General features: G+C 37.2%; 1 pseudogene; it reads left to right on the top strand.

The window, feature by feature from the left end:
- LOC137240786 (uncharacterized) overlaps positions 1-12,823 on the top strand; it is a 99,863-nt pseudogene that overhangs the window by 39,227 nt on the left and 47,813 nt on the right.

Below are 12,823 nucleotides of genomic sequence, written 5' to 3'. Positions count from 1 at the left end.
TTAACCACACAATGACTTTGAGATTTTGCGATGCGTGCACATTGAATGTTAAATCAACTTATCTTGTCGCCACCAACGCCCACCTGCCGTCTTCACATTGAAACATGAGTCAACCTTGCCTAAACACACACGTATTCACTTAGCTACATGCACCAACCAACCAACCAACACACGTCAAGTCCTTATCCGACTAGAAGCAGCTGTGTCTAATCAGACGTGACTCTTCATATTTCATTAATAATTTGTGCAAAAAAGAAATCATTAATCATGCAAATAATAAAATTTTCAAATGTTTGCTTTTATTGGTTCATGTTTGGTTTCTGTGGCGCTCTGTTATTGTTTGGCATTCAAATATCGATTACATTTATTTCATTGTATGTATGTAGTGGTGGCCATGCATGTCGGTTGAATGGGCAACAACAAAACTTTGCGAAAATTCTTGAAAATCGCTTTAAGGATTTCGTTAATGGTTGGCATTTGCTTTGTCATTGTGATTGTATTTGGTGAAATACCTTGAAGGTTGCGGTTCATATATACAGGGTGTATGCTATCTCATTAAATTAAGTGTATCACCTCAAATATATTTAGAGGTATAGAATAATATAATAAAAAAATTTTTTTAGGTTAAACGGTTTTATTGAAAACAATACTTACACTATGTAATAATAATACTAAAAGCTGGAAAATAATTAGGTAAGTCCTAGGTACTAGTCATCACACTCCTCATCAATCTAGGGCGTTGATAAGACAATTAAATAAAAGCGTTGGGCGCGTGAAATTTCTAAAAATGTCAGGCGTAGCATAACCTGATTAAGGTTCAGTTGGTCTTACTTATACATATATGAAAATATCATTTGTGAAGATATGAGCGGTTGACTTTCAATAAAAATTTGACGCGTCCAACGCGGCCACCGTGGTGTTATGGTAGCGTGCTCCGCCTACCACACCGTATGCCCTGCGTTCACACCCCGGGCAAAACAACATAAAAATTTTAGAAATAAAATTTTTCAATTAGAAGGAAATTTTTCTAAGCGGGGTCGCCCCTCGGCAGTGTTGGGCAAGCGCTCCGAGTGTCCTTATGCCATGAAAAGCTCTCAGTGAAAACTCATCTGCCTTGCAGATGCCGTTCGGAGTCTGCAAAAAATATGTAGGTCCCGTCCGGCCAATTTGTATGGAAAATTAGAGGAGCACGACGCAAATTGGAAGAGAAGCTCGGCCTTAGATCTTCTCTTCGGGGGTTATCGCGCCATACATTTATTTTTTTAATTTTTTTTAGTATTGTTATTACTTCATGTAAGTATTGTTTTCAATAAAACCGTTTAACCTAAAATTTTTTTTTAAATTAATTTATTTTCAAGTTTTTGGTCTTTATTTAATTGCCTTTTATTTCTCATTCTATTTAGTTCATTTAGTGACTCATTATTACAAGGACTCTTTCCTGACAACTTGTTACAATCTAAGCCCTCAATACATTATCCTTCCAAAGACTTTACTCGAGTCAGCGCAACGTATGCTTGTCCCTCCTCGAACTCCAAAATATTTTGATGTCACTTCTACCGGACTGTATGTAATATTTGTTCCAAATATGAGCCAAATCGGACATCATAGGTCGCTTTCTATTTATGTATGTATTATGTGTTCCAAATATGGACCAAATCGGACGACAAATACGATTTTTTGAATATCTCGATCCTTGCGCCACCTAGCGGTGATTTTTCTTCAAAGGTCTCTTTCTTTCTTGCATGTATTATGTGTTCCAAATATGAGCCAAATCGGACCACAAATACGATTTTTTGAAATATTTCGATCCATGCGCCACCTATCGGTGTTTTTCTTATTATTGCATTGTTATCGGGTTCTGAGCTATATTCCAAGTTTCAAGCTTGTAGCTTATCGGGAAGTTACTTAAATTTTAATTACAAAATTCGTTCACAACGGCCGTGCGGCCGGCCGGCCTCTCAAGTCAAGCTAAATAAAACCGTTTAAAATATGGACAAATCTGCCAGTGTTCTTCTCTAAATGCAATTGCTACAATTTAATATTTCCGTAGCCAAAATAAGGCTACGTCAATGCCGCATTATGTTTTTATTAAGTATAAACATCTTTGAGAGAGAAACCGGAACGGAAACGTGAGGTAGATTAAGCGTGAGCGCAGGGTTTGGAAGTGGTATATTATGTGGGGGATACAGAATATCTCTGCAAGTGTAACCATTACACTGCAGCTTATATGGGTGGAACAATGTACGTAAAAAGTTGATTTTTATTAAAAAGTTATCGTTTTGTTATCGAATATAGTCGATAATTTATCAAAAACTTATCGACATGTCATCCAAAAGTTACAGATTTGTTATGGAAAAGTAATCGACATGTAATCAAAAAGTTGTCGTTATATTATTGAAGAGTTATCGATTTGTTACCAAATAGTTATAGATGTTTAACAAAAATTTGTCGATTAGTTATTGAAAAATTGGCGTTCATTTATAAAAAAAGTCATCGATGTTATCAAAGTTACAGATTCGTTATCGAAACACTTTCGATAAGTTATCAAAAAGATATCGATACGTTATCAAACAGTTAAAGGGTTGTTATCAAACGGCTACGGACATGTTACAAAAAGTTATAAATATATATAACTCGAGAAGTTATCGATTTGTTGTTGTAGTGTTAACAATTTTTATAGGGATGTTATCGATTTTTTTCACAGACGTATCGGGTTGTTATGAAACAGATACCGATAACACTCCAATATAAAATCGATGCTACGTCTGCAACCCATTGATAACAAGCCGACAAAAGACCAATAAGAAGCCGATAATAAACAGATAGCTCCCCTATAATTTCGCTTTCGCTAAAAGCCGATAATAGAACAATAATTTAGGCATTGTTACCGCTAAAAAGCCATCGGAAATCTTCTCAATAACTCATAATAATTTTTTACTGGTAAAGTTATCTCTGTTTCGTTAGTTAGTTTAAAAAACATTAGTTTTCTTGACGTGCAACACACCAAACTTCGCGAGTATTTGAAACCCACGCCTCATGCGTTAACACCATGCTCCAATTTTTCTTCACCATTCCGCTTGTACACACAAACGACCTCTAAAAGTAATGTCTTTGCGTTCGAATAATGCTGGAGCTTAGCACCTCTAGTTAAAAAAAATAATCAATCGACTCACATCAATCTATGAAAGAAGTATTAGAAAGGGGGAATTTGCTCTATTTTTTAATACTCCTAAGTATCTTTGTACTTGCTGCAAATTTCTATCCCATTGCATTCATATTAGTCTGTCCGAAGGTAACGATACCGCCGATGAGTTAGCAAAGGAGGATGCAGCCTTCCACGAATACACGGAGACTCAGAAGCTGTATATGATCAATCAAGCAAGAAAGGTGTGGATAGAAGCGCGGAGCTACGACAAAAGACTCTACTGGCGGCCATCATTAAACTATATACCCCTTTAAGGCTTTAGCCAAAAATTTAATCTACAGCTAACAAACACTACGGCGTGGCTTTGTTGTGATGTGAGTTAAAGATGGGTTGTCAGGAATGAGAACTAGAAGAAGACGATACTGCTGCAGAAAATTAGCTAAAATTTAATAATTTCGACCAAGCTTGGCCACGCAATATTTATAGTGGATCACTTTGACCCAAGACAACATCCCCTTGTCTTCTAAACCACGAATAAATAGATTTGACTAAAATAGACATGTAATTTGCTGGTTATTCTTGAAGAGTACAATACTTTTTGGTTGTTGCTGTTGTATTAACTATTCAGATACTATCCGAAGGTTTTGGGACATAAATCCGGTATAGGCGCTCCGCGCTAAATGTGAAGTTTGAAAGCCAAAATCAAATTCTGCCATCGGACACCCTTTAGATACATACATATCTACACATGCATGTACGTCAGTAAATACTTATAAGTAAACTAGCAGACCCGGCAGACGTTGTTCTGCCCTAAATTTGGCCTATCTGCATATATTTTAATAAGCTTTTTCCATTTAACTCTGCCCTACCCCTCTACACTTTTTCCCAATCTTTGTATTCACTCCTCCCTCCGTATTTTTCGCTACATCTATCACCATCGTCGTCTCATTCTATCTCTTTCTCAGTCTCCTCCTCTCTTTTCTCTTTTCTTAAGTTTTTCTCATCCTTCTTCATATCTTACTGCCAGTCCCAGAGGGTGGTATGTATTTTGGTCCAGTCCCATTCCGAGTCTCAGTCCCAGTCCCAGTCCTAGTGCTAATCCCAGTCCCAGTCCGTCTCTGGTATATGTCCCGGAAAAAAGCATCGTAAATATTAATATAGGCATATTTATATACGAAATTTCAGGCAAATCGAATAGGACGTATGTAAATAGGTATGTGAGTATTATTAATTCTTGTCTTTATTTCGGCTTCGCATGCATATTTATCAGTTTTGCCAGGTTGATGCGACTAAATCGAATATCACAATGAAATTTAGAGCTCTCAGCAACAGCTTTCATTTGATATCCATAATACGCACACATTCTAGGGGTATCCGGGTCCATTTTCTGGCCTATATCTCGAGACCGTAGTCACCCAGCGGTTTAAAACTAACTCTGTACTAAAGCATACAATTTGATACCCATAATGTAAAAACACATTCTAGGTGTATCCGGGTCCACGTTTTGGGCTATATTTCGAGACCCTACCCTCCCAGTTGTATGAAAATTATCCTGTACTTTAGCACTCATCAACAGCTTTCATTTGATATCCATATTGTATAAACACATTCTAGGGGTACCCGGGTCCACGTTTTGGGCTATATCTCGAGACCCTAGCCTGCCAGTTGTATGAAAATTATCCTGTACTATAGCACCCATCAACAGCTTTCATTTGATATCCATATTGTATAAACACATTCTAGGGGTACCCGGGTCTACGTTTTGAGATATATCTCTAGACCATAGCCTCTCAGTTGTATGAAAATTATCCTGTACTATAGCACTCATCAACAGCTTTCGTTTGATATCCATATTTTATAAACACATTCTAGGGGTACCCGGGTCCACGTTTTGGGATATATTTCGAGACCCTAGCCTCCCAGTTGTATGAAAATTATCCTGTACTACAGCACTCATTAACAGCTTTCATTTGATATCCATATTGTATAAACACATTCTAGAGGTACCCGGTAAACATTTTGGGCTATATCTCGAGACCCTAGCCTCCCAGTTGTATGAAAATTATCCTGTACTATAGCACTCATCAACAGCTTTCATTTGATATCCATATTTGGTAAACACATTCTAGGGGTACCCGGGTCCACTTTTCGGCTTTATCTCGAGACCCTAGCCTCCCAGTTGTATGAAAATTATCCTGTACTATAGCACTCATCAACAGCTTTCATTTGATATCCATATTGTATAAACACATTCTAGGGGTACCCGGGTCCACGTTTTGACCTCAAGACCCTAGACACGTAGCGAAAAGAAAGGTAGACGTTGGTCGATTCTCAGACCTACCTATGCTCACAAAATTTCTTGAGAATCGGTTCAGCCGTTTCGGAGGAGTTCAGCCTCTAAAACCGTTACACAAGAATTTTATATATTAGATTAATATGATTTCTCATGACGACAGCCGTTGTCTGCGATAAAGCCAATAGATATTGATTACTCTAGTGGTTGGCATGATTTAAGATAGCTTAGGGGTTTCTACTGAAGATTTAGAAGGCTCCTATTGCACTAATATTCAATGTGCGGCTTAATATTTAATACTAGATGAAAAGCTAATTGTTCTTTAGTGGTAGGGCTAAACGCATGCATTTTCGTTATTTTTAAGAAATGTTTGGAAATACGCTTTTATTATTAAAAACATCCATACACATACTTACATATCTTAGTGGATAAAACAAAGGCGCCACAAATGTCTCCATAACTTTAAATAAAACAATACACAAATGAAAGGCGCTCTGCTAGTTTGAATAGTTCGAAACATAGTTCATGCTTCTCAAATTGTCATTCTAATGTTATGATCCAAAACCACTCATTCCCAAGCTCTACAGATACTACGTTATAAAGTGCAATTTTTCTGCTATTTTTGGCGGAAAATTTGTTTTAAGAATTTTGCTTTATACTTAGTTTCGGTGGCCTGCTGATAGGTCTGTCTGCAAAACTGCCATTTATCTCTTCGCATCCATGAATTACACGCTATCTCTACTGTATTTTCCCCTGGCCAAGGTAAGTAACGTATATTTGTGCATATTTCGCATTTTGCGGGTAAAATGGAAAAGTGGAAAAGAGACGGACAGTTAAGAGACAAAGTAAGATGAAGATAGAGCGACCAAGTCGAAGAAAGAAAGGCCGGGGAAGCGAGATATATGGAAGGAGAGAGAACTAAAGAAAGAGATGAAGACACGGAAAGAAAGGAAAAGAGAAAGAGATAAACGTCCCAAAAATTCATGCAGACAACCTGCATGGGTCTACCAGTTTTATTTTTAGGATATATTCTAGAAGATGAACCTTTTGCATTTAATTGTAATTGCTAGCTTAGGTAAGGTTAAGAAAGTGGCCGTTGGAATTAAACGCATTTCCACTCGGATACATTTCTTCCTTTGTAGGTGTTCTCAGGGTCTTCAACGAACAATTTGCTTTCTCTGATGAACTAAATAGAAAAAGTCTTCGTTTATTTGGAACCAGCATCAACACTGGACAACATCAGCTCCGAAATACAGCGAAGAATCATTCTTGCCAATAAATGCTACTTTGGACTAGGTAGTCAATTGAAAAGTAAAGTCCTCTTTCGGCAAACGAAAATCATGATCTACAAGTCACTTATCGTACCCGTCCTGCTATATGGGGCAGAAGCGTGGACCATGACAACAGCAGATGAAGCGGCTCTGGAAGTGTTCGAGAGAAAAGTTCTTCGAAAGATTTATGGACCTCTACGCGTTGGCGATGGCGAATACCGAAGAAGATTTAACGATGAGCTAAACGAGCTATACACAGACATCAACATAGTCCAGCGAATTAAAACGCAGTGGCTGCGCTGGCTAGGCCATGTTATGCGAATGAAAGTTGATGCTCCGGCCAAGAAAGTGTTTCTATCGGAACCCGCCTATGGAAGCAGAGGTAGAGGGCGGCCCCCACTCCGTTGGAAGGACCAGGTGGAAAACGATTTAAATTCCCTTGGTGTGACCAATTGACGCCGGTTGGCGGAGCGAAGGAGCGACTGGCGCGCCTTGTTGGCCGGCCATAACCGTTTAGACGGTTAAGCGCCAATTAAGTAAGTAATATCAACATTCAAGTTGATATTTAAAAAATCTTTTATTTTGATTTTAAGTATAAAAATTTATTTTTGTTTATTTTTGAGTTTAGATATTTTCCAACTAATTAGAATTTTCTTTTTTTGAAGTTATTCAAAATTTTAAGTTAACACGAAAACTCAATTAAATTATTTTAAAAATTAAAGTAAAGAGTACAAAGTAGTTAACACTATATTTACAGACCTACCTCCGGTGTAAAACACAGACCAATGTCCGTTGATCTTCGGCCCAACAAGTTGGTACCAATCGGTGAGCTCGGGTGTTCAAGTCAACCAGCCTTGGTTTGGCCGAGGAGGACTATCCATCCTCCCCTTCCATTTTCGGTAATGGCACCCGGTTGCACGGCAACTCCACCGCGAGTTCCGTGCTTGCCTCAGAATCCCTCTTTCATTGATTTTGATATCTCGATATCTGATTAACAAGTTAATCAGATGGAGATTTGTATTTTGTCACAATTTAGGAATGTGACCAACCTTTCCTGTCCTGCAGTGTGACAACAATGTAAAACATTGTTGACGACGGAGCTGGTTTTGCTTAGATATTGCTTAAGGGCCGCATTACGTTGACAACAGAGTGAGCTTGGCACCAATTATGCTCCGTCTTAAACTCCGTCACAATTAAAATCAAGGGATGTGACCAACCTTTTCCGTACACAGACCTGTGAGTGCCGAGTGCCCACCTCAGCAATGTCTCTCGACATCGCTTGATGCCACACTACGTTGACAAAAATTTCGCGCCATATTGTGCTACTATTGGCTTCCATTTTTGCTACTATTATTTCACTCAAATTTTCACTCAATTACGCAACAATTATGCTCCATTTTGCCTCCTCGATTCTCCTAACGAGATAACCCAGATGTGGACGTAAGGAGCTGTCTGTATCGCCTGCGTCCATTTCAGAACCTTTCCCAATAATATCGCTGTGTCCTAGAAACCAGCACAGGGAGACATTCAGGTGCCTTATGGACATCAGCGAGTCTCTACACCTAATGTTGGGGCGGCCTGCCTTAGCTATCTGAGGGCCCTCTTTACGGCATAAATCTCCACCTCGAAGACAATGTATGAATCAGGGAGTCGGTAGGATTGTTTTACCTGCAGATGCTTTGGGTACGTTCAGGCTGCGGTACCTTTTTACATTTTTAAATCAACTGTGTACATTGTAAATCCCCTACCACTGTTCAGGCGTTCCTCTATATATTATACCTTTTATTCTGCACCTGTAAGTCAAAATCGGCCCGCTGTAGTCGGAGTCGAACGTTGGATCAGTTGAGATTTTGTTTGATGAACCCTTTGCCACTCTATCAAATATCGTCCGAACCCTTTTCGAAGGCAACCCTGAACCTACAGAGTAGGTGAAAGTGAAAAACTACGTTTAACCCTTCTTGAGGTACGCTGCTCACTGCACCTGTTATATCCATCCCAGCCCTTGCATCTTCCTAACCCTATGTTGATTCTATTTCGTTTAGTCGCGATCAGTTAAAGAAATTTTTTTTCTTCTTATGAAAAGGACAATCTCCATTTTTATAGTATATACCCAAATTTCATTTCGTCCTGCCCATCGCGACATGCCACAAAGTTTCGTATTATTAACAGAAATAATAAAGCCACATATTTGAAATGAAATTTGTCGGTTCTTCTGCATGTAAGCGTTTTGGTTCTGTATGTAAGCAGTGGACGCGCAAATAGCAATGCTAATTTTCAAATTCCATCAATTAAATTAATCCTTTTTATCTTAGATAATAGAGCAGAAACCTTTAAAGAGAACTTAAGAAAATTTCCAAATTTTTGGATTTCTATATACAATTGTTGTTGTTATTGTTGTGATTGATATTAGAGAAAAACAAGTAAGGAAGGTTAAGTTCGGGTGTAACCGAACATTACATACTCAGTTGAGAGCTTTGGAGACAAAATGAGGGAAAATAACCATGTAGGAAAATGAACCGAGGGTAATCCTGGAATGTGTTTGTATGACATGGGTATCAAATGAAAGGTATTAAAGAGTATTTTATGAGGGAGTGGGCCATAGTTCTATAGGTGGACGCCATTTAGGGATATCGCCATAAAGGTGGATCAGGGTTGACTCTAGAATTTGTTTGTATGATATGGGTATCAAATGAAAGGGGTTAATAAACATTTTAAAAGGGAGTGGGCCTTAGTTCTATAGGTGGACGCCTTTTCGAGATACCACCATAAAGATGGACCAGGGGTGACTCTAGAATGTGTTTGTACGATATGGGTATCAAACGAAAGGTGCTAATGAGTATTTTAAAGGGAGTGGGCTTTAGTTTTATAGGTGGACGCCTTTTCGAGATATCGCGATAAAGGTGGACCAGGGGTGACTCTAGAATGTGTTTGTACGATATGGGTATCAAACGAAAGGTGCTAATGAGTATTTTAAAGGGAGTGGGCCTTAGTTTTATAGGTAGACGCCTTTTCGAGATATCGCCATAAAGGTGGACCAGGGGTGACTCTAGAATGTGTTTGTACGATATCGGTATCAAATTAAAGGTATTAATGAGGGTTTTAAAAGGGAGTGGTTGTAGTTGTATAGGTGGTCGCCTTTTCGAGATATCGCCATAAAGGTGAACCAGGGGTGACTCTAGACTTTGTTTGTTCGATATGGGTATCAAATGAAAGGGGTTAAGGGGTTAATGGGTCTTTTTGAAAGGGAGTGTGCCTTAGTTCTATAGGTGGTCGACTTTTCGAGATATCGCCATAAAGGTGGACCAGGGGTGACTCTAGAATGGATTTGTACGATATGGGTATCAAATTAAAGGTATTAATGAGGCTTTTAAAAGAGAGTGGTGGTAGTTGTATATGTGAAGGCGTTTTCCAGATATCGACCAAAATGTGGACTAGGGTGACCCAGAATATCATCTGTTGGATACTGCTAATTTATTTATATACATATATAATACCACGAACAGTATTCCTGCCAAAATTTCAGGGGTTTTTTATTTCGCCCTGCAGAAATTTTTCATTTTATTCTACTTAATATGGTAGGTGTCACACCCATTTTACAAAGTTTTTTTCTAAAGTTATATTTTGCGTCAATAAACCAATCCAAATACCATGTTCCATCCCTTTTTTCGTATTTGGTATAGAATTATGGCATTTTTTTCGTTTTTGGTAATTTTCGATATCGAAAAAGTGGGCGTGGTCATAGTAGGATTTCTTCCATTTTTTATACCAATACAAAATGAGTTCCGATTAGTACGTGAACTGAGTTTAGTAAAGATATATCGATTTTTGCTCAAGTTATCATGTTAACGGCCGAACGGAAGGACAGACGGTCGACTGTGTATAAAAACTGGTCGTAGCTTCAGCCTATTTCGCCTTTTTTCACAGAAATAAGTTATTGTCCCAGACTCTAAGCCCCTACCAAATTTCACAAGGATTGGTACATTTTTGTTCCACTTATGGCATTAAAAGTATCCTAAACAAATTAAATGAAAAAGGGCGGAGCCACGCCCATTTTGAAATTTTCTTTTATTTTTGCATTTTGTTGCACCATATCATTAATGGAGTTGAATGTTGACATAATTTACTTATATACTGTAAAGATATTAAATTTTTTGTTAAAATTTTACTTAAAAAAAATTTTTTTTTTAAGTGGGCGTGGTCGTTCCCCGATTTTGCAAATTTTTATTAAGCATAATAGGAGTAACGTTCCTGCCAAATTTCATCATGATATCTTCAACGACTGCCAAATTACAGCTTTCAAAAGTTTTAAATTACCTTCTTTTAAAAGTGGGCGGTGCCACGCCCATTGTCCAAAATTTTACTAATTTTCTATTCAGCGTCAGTTCAACTCACCTACCAAGTTTCATCGCTTTATCCGTCTTTGGCAATGAATTATCGCACTTTTTCGGTTTTTTGAAATTTTCGATATCGAAAAAGTGGGCGTGGTTATAGTCCGATATTGTTCATTGTAAATAGCGATCTGAGACGAGTGCTCAGGAACCTACATACCAAATTTGATCAAGATACCTCAAAATTTACTCAAGTTATCGTGTTAACGGACAGACGGGCGGACGGACGGACATGGCTCAATCAAATTTTTTTTCGATCCTGATGATTTTGATATATGGAAGCCTATATCTATCTCGATTCCTTTATACCTGTACAACCAACCGTTATCCAATCAAAGTTAATATACTTTGTGAGCTCTGCTCAACTGAGTATAGTTACAAAGTTTAGGAATGGCGACGGTTACTAGGACATGTTTCTGAATTTCACTTGGTCATAAGCTGGATTCTCATATGATAATATTGATGCGACTGTAATAGTGAACAGCGGTAGTACTGCTTATAAAAACAATGATATAAACCCAATGTTACTATCCTCTTGGAGCGCGCCTATAATTATTCCACACAAGAAGCATATAAATAGGTATGCACCAAAATGGTGAATAAAAGGAATAGCAGTGGATAAAGGCCTCCACTTTTACACTAGTATAAAGTATAAACGTTGGAGATTTCGAACTTAATACTCAGCTCCCGATAAGCTAGCTCAATCAGCGAAGTGAAGAAGTGAAATACAGAAACAAGTCCTAGTAACCATCGCCGTAAGCTTTTTTAAATTTTATCTAATACCAATAACTTGTAAATTTTAGTATAACAAAGTACAAGTTTTAGGTCTCGCAAACTTGGTACTGGTTTTTGACATTTTTTTTTCGAAGGGTATTTCAGATTTGCTACCATTTAAAAAATAAAGGTGCGAAAAAAATAATACAAACTTTGAGTGACCTGTAATATATTTTATATTAAACTTAAATTAATTGGGCTACAAAAATGCATAGTTAAAAGACTTCAGAAAAATCTACATAAAAATTGTTTGTAAAAACTTTTTGAAAAACGTTTCAAAGATTGTTCTCCATAGTTTCAGTTGCAAAATTCTTCCTTTTTTATATCACGGACAATAAATAAGGGAAAATGTACATTACAAAATATGTTAAGAATTACTACTTCTATTTTCGTGCTCGCTGCTGTACATCGCTTTCGCAATAAAATATTTAATTATTAGTATTCATAAATTTGACATCTTCTATCGTTATCCGAAACTATTTTAGTCTCAATAAAATTTGCTTCAATAACTTAATTTGTTGTGGGCGATAAATCGTTTGCCTTTTCAACAAAAAAAAAATTCGTGTTCACAGAAATCTTACAAAGACCATTCTAATATACAAAATAAATCTAGGAAATTTTTCGCAATAATTAAGTTGCAGTTAAATTAAGCTATGAGTAATCAAGAAAATTATCACATTAAATGGGTCAATCAATGACTTTCTTGGTATTTGCTCTTAACATTTGAATAACCGTAATTTATTTGTTCAATTAATGCAACGATTTGTAAATATTTGTTTATTTAAACGCATTGTTTTGGTTTGCAGTAAAAATATCGTTGAAAATATTTATTATATTCTTGGGAGTGTGAATTTAATTTATTGACTATTCAAATAATATCAGAGTATATTTGTATACATCTACATTCAAAAACATTGTTTTGTTTAATTTTAGAATTATATCTCAACAGTTA

The sequence above is a fragment of the Eurosta solidaginis genome, chromosome 1 (genome assembly GCF_040869045.1).
Source record: "Eurosta solidaginis isolate ZX-2024a chromosome 1, ASM4086904v1, whole genome shotgun sequence".
In the NCBI taxonomy this organism is placed as follows: domain Eukaryota; kingdom Metazoa; phylum Arthropoda; class Insecta; order Diptera; family Tephritidae; genus Eurosta; species Eurosta solidaginis.
This window is presented reverse-complemented; position numbering and strand designations above follow the sequence as displayed.